This window comes from Arvicanthis niloticus, chromosome 7, assembly GCF_011762505.2.
Source record: "Arvicanthis niloticus isolate mArvNil1 chromosome 7, mArvNil1.pat.X, whole genome shotgun sequence".
NCBI classification, from domain to species: domain Eukaryota; kingdom Metazoa; phylum Chordata; class Mammalia; order Rodentia; family Muridae; genus Arvicanthis; species Arvicanthis niloticus.
In genome coordinates this window covers 8,147,477-8,153,785 of record NC_047664.1, presented here as the reverse complement: position 1 = coordinate 8,153,785, position 6,309 = coordinate 8,147,477, and the positions used below count along the sequence as shown (strand labels likewise).

The window sequence follows — 6,309 nt, the reverse complement described above, 5'->3', positions numbered from 1 at the left end:
CCTCCTTTCTCTCTCCCCTTCCTCCAGTTTTGTTTCTTGCCTCTAGCTTCCTTCATCCCTCTTCCGGGTCCGCTACTGGCTTTTGCACCCCTAGACGTTCAAAGGAAAAGGTGCCAGTTACTTTTGGCACCAATACCAAGGAATCCCCTACCCCCTTTTGAAGGAGAGGCAGGCGAGTAAAGAGCCCACCTGCGCTTCGGTGTTCCCTTGCTGTTGCCGGATCCCCGGGAAGTAGATTTTTGCTACTGCCAAGGTTCATCTGGCTGGAGCCTGGACTTGGAATCATTTGGGAAGAGTTTCTACGGCTTGGCTTCGTAGTGTCATACAGACTCCAGACATCAACAAGACTTCTGGGTGCTTGTTTTTATTTTACTTTATTTTATAAATTAAAGGGGAAAATCGAAATGAATCTCAGAGGCTATAACTACTAAAACCACCAGCTGAGCGCTCTATTTCAGGACATAAGGGTGGCGAAGTTGAAACCGGTGTCCAGATAGTTAGACCAAACCCAAAGTTCCTGCTACCGAGAAAAATCTCCTTTGAAGTCCACTACGAAGTTTGTGTTTCAGAGTAGCACCCTCCCCCCCATTGGATCCACGGGCCCCTATTCCCACAGGATAACAGGGAATGAGTCTTTTCAGAAAGGAAACACAACAGACTGCAAAAGAAAAAAAATCACTTGATTCTGGAAAAAAAATCAATATCGAAATTAGATTTATTGTCTGCTTATGCGATTAAAAATGACAAAGTGTTGGCTTTTATTTTCATAAAAAGACAGAAGGCTGAACAAAATAATTTACTATTGAGCTCTTTTTGTTTCATTTGCCTGGTAACACCCCGAGGGGCCTAAGGCAGTTGGGAAGTGAAGTACCCCCTCAGTCAGGAGCCTCCTGAGAGAGAGCTGAGGACACCTTAACTCAGGACATGATTGGTGCTGTGCATGCCAGGGGAGGAAAGTTCCCAATCTCCTGTCTGAAGCAACCGAGTCCAGCAGAGAAGCTCTCAGCTAGGCTATTCTCCAAAGGAATACTGAATGACCCCCACATGACCCCAACACCAGGTCTCAAGGCTTGTTTTCCAAGGTAACTTTTAGTTCAGGCTGTCTACTTTGCCTTTTCTGGACTCCACAACTCCAGACCTCAGGCAGCCAGCCCTATATAGGAAGGACTACTCTAAGTCACTCTCCCCTTGTCCCTCCTCACAGTGGTTGGTTGGTTTGTTTTGGCTTTCAGAGTTTCTGCTGGAATCAGCAAAATGTTTATTTTCCACATCAACCTAGGGATGGATGGATATCTATCTATCTATCTATCTATCTATCTATCTATCTATCTATCTATCTATCTATCATCTATCTATCTCCTGTGAATATACCATCTGAGATGCTACAATTACATCAACAGCCAGGTTTGGGTTTTTGTTTGTTTTAAAATCTACATAAAAACATAAAAGGGCCCACATTGTAACTTCCTCCACACTCCCAGCATCTTCAATGTAAGTGTCAGGATCCACTGCAGTCTCTCCCATACTCCGGGTATGGCATGCTATCTGCAGTGCCCACTCCTACATTTTTACTGCCTAGTTCTGGAACTACGTGGCTTCTTGACTATGGTTCCACGCACATTTAGCAATATCATTAGAAAAACAAACAAAACAAAAACTACCCAGCACCCTTAAATGCACTTTTAGGTTTGGAGTCAGGTGGCACATGCTGGGACTCATTTAGAAAATCCTTAATTGCTTCTTTTTATTGTTCTTGTTGCTGCTCTGGAAACTGGCCTAGGGGGGTTAGGTCCCAGTACTTGTTGAAATGAAACCCCGCTGTCCATCTCCACTCTCTAGGTGTTGAGGCTGAAGGAGAAGGGTCTGGGTTGCTTGTTCCTTGGAAATCAGACAGGTTCTGTGGCAGGTTCAACTTGTTCTTTTTTGAGTTGAGGTGACTTTCTCCCAGAAGGAGGCAGTGAGGAGGTGAGGTGTAGGTCCCTCGCTAGGCCAGGAAGGAGATGGGCAGGCACCCCTTGGCAGGTCAAGTCTTTGGGTCTCCTCCTGCTTGGGCAAAGCATCGGCTCCTTGCAACAGAAATGCAAAAACCATGACTGGCTTCCTGGGGAATTCCCTCTGCCCTCCTGCACTCTTTTCTCCAGCGTCTTTTTGGGACTAACTTTCTCCAACAACCTGAAGCTGTGAGTTCCAAGGTCAAGATATTCTTTGGGAACAGGCTGTTGCTTCACAAGGTTGGTCACTATAGCTATGACTCCTGTCATGGAGGCTGGGTACCCACTGCCAACCAGACCCAGATCTCAGCACGCCCTAGCAGCTCTGTGTAATGCTGTAGAGTCTTGACGGTGATGTGGGGGTAGGGGTGTTGAAATTTAGGACATGATATTCATGTAGCAGAATCAAAAGGTATGGTTTAATATTTCTTCAAGTATTCCCGCCTTGGGTTAGCTTTGACCAAAAGCCTGAGGAGCAATTGTCCATTACCTCACTTTCTCCCTCAGCTTGGCTAGAGCTGGAAAGAACCTGCCAAATGAATATACAGCCTTCCAAGTAAGCAAATCTGTTCCAAAGGGGTTCCCTGAATTGGAGCAAGGCAGGCAGAGTAAAAAGCAGGTTTCTATGAAAGCCCACGTGGCTCCAATCACCAGCACATCTCCATCAATTCTTGCTGGTCAGGGCTGAATTTACTTGTTTCCAGCCTCAGCTCGGAGCCCAGAGCAGCCAGTAGTTAGAATTCTCCGACGAAAGCCATGGTCAATAGAATTCTGGGTATCAAATGAGCAATAATTTGTGTGGCTACATGCTGGATAATGAAAGATGTTAGTGGGATCAATAAAAAAATGAAAACACTTTTACTTACATCTTGAGTTACAGTTTTAGGAGAGGGAAAGAAGCAACCAGCCCAACGTTACTTCAGAGTCTTGTAAGTCTGTCCCCTGAGCCAAGAGGCTTCTTCACCATCTGACTGGCCCTTCCTGACCCCCGGGGCTTCTACTTTCTCCTGTGCTGACAGGAGAGTAGACTATTTGCATTAAATTAACTCCACAGGAACCGGTAATAACTTAACTGCTAGGGTCTTTTCTTCCCCCAAAGGCAGAGATAAAATTAAAATAGTTTCCCGCCAGAACTAAATGTCCCCTAATTGGTTCTAGTTTGCTGAAAATGTATGCAACTGTCTCAAAGTGAATCTGCCTCTCAACAGCCTCTGAGTGCACGCTTGCCCAAGATGGCTCTGGGCAGGCCTCTTGTCTTCCGTTAGACATTCAAGGGCAAGGCAACGTATTTAATTCTTTTGGCTTCGTTTTGTTTTGTGGGTAAAGTCTAGAAATTTCAGTTTTTAAACCTGCTTCCCCCGCAGATATTAATTGCTCGCATCTTTTTCATAGTTTAATTTGCTTTGTTCTGAATTGGAGCAGTATGCTTTCAATTTATGTTGGATTTATTTGTCCCAACATGTCTGCTCTCCTCACTATTCGATCTCAAACACACTTCTACTGTCTCGGTTGCCAAAGAATATGTTTTGAAAAGAACAGAAAACCAGTCTACATTTTTCAAAGATACCAAAACAATCAATCAAACAAACAAACAAAAAACCCCCGGAGAAAATTACTCCGTGCATTCTGCAAAAAGGCACTACGAAGAAGCTTCCTGCCCGCTCTCAGCATTGAAGCAGTATGAGAAGAATATTTGAAAAATGTGTTTAGCTATGTCTGCAGGGTTAAATAACCTACGTTCCCCGCCCCAGTACTTAAAAAACAATCAGAACACAAATTTAGCTACCCCAGAACGAGATAGTTATACCATGACGTTTAGAGTCTCAAGGTCAGTGACCGCGATTGCCTTTAAAAGGGTTGGGTAAGATTCCAAGGGACAGCGGAGTAACCTGAGCGGTGTAGAAACGTCAACTAGACGTGGGGGAAGAACAGACAGATTCCACTTGGGGGTGTTGCGCGAAGAAGTGGATCCCGCCCGTTCCGTTTGTACAAAACGCACAAAGCAGGTGCGCGGGGCCGCAGCGCGCAGCTCGGTAGAACCGCACGCAAAGCTCAGCCGCGCGCTCGCGTGCCCGCCATCCGCGTTTACACCCAGCTCCGAGGCCAGCTCTCCGCTCTCATTTGCTGCTTTAAACTCGCGGGGAGGACCTGTTACCCACGGTGGCGGGCAGCAGGGCTGGGAGGGGGGGTCCCCCTTTCCGCTTCCCGGGCGTGACGCGGGCTCTGCCCTCCGCCCCCGGCTCCCACGCTGTACGCGTGGCCACGAGCTCAGTCGAGGACCCGCGTGGCACACCTGGCCGCGCTGACTTTCCCTTCTCGGTCCACGGCCGCGTGGATCTGAGAGGCTGGCTTACCGCGAAGGGCGAGTCGGGGCGCATTAGAAGATTTCACGGCAGGTTGCTTCTGACACGCGACAAGCTTTCAGCTTTGCCTCCTAGGAGCAAGGGAAACCCGAGTCAATTTGCATAATTTCAAATGAGGCATAATTTCAAATGAGAAACGAGAAAACGAAGAGCCCAATTTTAAGTCCTCAATCCCAGCCTTCCCGTATAAATCATTCCCCACCCTCCCGGTGCAGAACCGGAAAAAGTAAGCACTGCGCATCGCAGGTACCTTTCTTTGCGTTGGTTTTAAAGACCGGGACACAGCCGCCGCCACTTTGTGCAAAGCCCAGAGCCCGGGCGCTCTCAGGCCTGAGGATTCCTGCAAGGTCGCTGGGGTTAGAGAAGCTGGCCAGAGAGCCCACGGGCTTCCCACTCTGCACCTAGGTTCTTGAGTCCCACTCAGGACACCAAATCCCCCGCACTTCTTCGGCTCCAGCTTTGAGTCTGGAGAAAGATCAATTCCCTGCCTCGCGCGCTGGCTCGCCTCGCTGGCACACACAAGTCTGTAGCCGTAAACAAACAGCTAATTCAGGAACCGGAGAGCAAGGGAGAAGCCGGGAGAAATGAGGTGACCCAGAACCCCAGCGCTGGTCTCGGCTCGCTTGGTGACGACGAGCCGCTCCTTTTGCTCAGGCCAGCCGCGCATTTGGGGACGCAACTTGCATTTGAATAGCTGCCTGCTCTTGTTATGGACCCGAGAAAGCTCTGAAAGGGAATCACTATGCAAATTGTCCCAGTTACAATCGAAAGGTTCGATCTCCCGGAGCCGCCTGACGGAAGTTGATGTCAGCTATCTGTGCATTAGGCTGGCGTTACCGCCTTCGCCGGCCTGCTCGCTACCCCCGCTCGCGCCTGCCGGGAGGATTTTTTTTTTTTTTTTTTTTTTTTTGCTTATGTGTATATTTTTTCTAGTAATTAGAAAAAGCGTTTAAAAAAAGAGGCTGAAGGTGGTTGTCTAGCTGGCTCAGTCCTGGGAGTCCCAAGGGCACCCCAGGGAGGTATGGCGGCTGGGCTGCCCCCCCTTTCCTTTTCTTTCGTTTCCCCACCCCTTGCAGGTGTTAATGGTGTGTCTGAAATCAAACATTTAGCATCGTGCTTTCTTTCTTTCTTTCTTTCTTTCTTTCTTTCTTTCTTTCTTTCTTTCTTTCTTTCTTTCTTTCTAGAGCTTTGCAGGACCAGGAGGTGGAGGGGTGGTGGTGGCTGGGCAGCATGTCTGCCTCCGCCAGTCTGCTTTATCCTACAATGCAGGCTGCAGATCAATACCCGCTCACTGTAATCCCAGTAATTGTAGGGCTCACAGCTTTTATTTTAAAGAAATAGGACACTAGGAAGCAGGCGGGCTGCGGAGGCCGCGGAATTGGGTCCTGGTGCCTCCAGGAGTCTTTGGGATATCTATCAACCAATCTATCTATCATCTATCTATCTATCTATCTATCTATCTATCTATCTATCTATCTATCTATCTATCTATCTACCTATCTCTATCTACCTACAGATCGCTGGAAAACTAGGGACTCCCAAGAGTTCTCCACAATAGGGTGGTGGCAGCACACGAGTCCCACCTGAGACTTGACAGGCCCACGTGGCTTCTGTCTGGGAAAGGCAAATTTGGAGGTAGAGTCAGTAGAGCAGACAACTCAGGATCAAACCCTTCTACAGACTTGGTCCCTGCGCGGTCTGGTTTGCCTGAGCTGTTTGGCCCTAGGAGTTGGGTTTGGGGTGCACACGTGCCAGATCCTGTTTACGGAGGATCCAGGACGTCAGCCTTTGGCCTAGAAATGGAGGGCTAGAAGCCCATCCAGTACTGGGCTACGGGGAGTTTTTCGCTTGGCAGGCAGACAGGGGCGCTAGGACCCGGTGAAGCGGCCCTCGAGGCCGCGACCTCCTTCTGGAGCCGGGCAAGGCAGCGAGTGCAGCCGCTGTGACCCACCTCG

At 48.7% G+C, this 6,309-nt stretch overlaps 1 long non-coding RNA gene across 2 annotated transcripts; it reads right to left on the bottom strand.

Moving 5' to 3' along the window:
- Nucleotides 1-697: 697 nt before the first annotated feature.
- Nucleotides 698-5,220, bottom strand: LOC143443009 (uncharacterized). 2 transcript variants are annotated; one of them, XR_013111668.1, is made up of 3 exons: nucleotides 4,605-5,198; nucleotides 2,482-4,425; nucleotides 698-2,066 (listed from the first exon to the last, which is right to left on the bottom strand). It is a non-coding gene; the product is annotated as an uncharacterized LOC143443009 (long non-coding RNA). The 2 variants fall into 2 exon arrangements; XR_013111667.1 differs by having other exon boundaries at nucleotides 698-4,425; nucleotides 4,605-5,220.
- Between the last annotated feature and the right edge of the window lie 1,089 nt (nucleotides 5,221-6,309).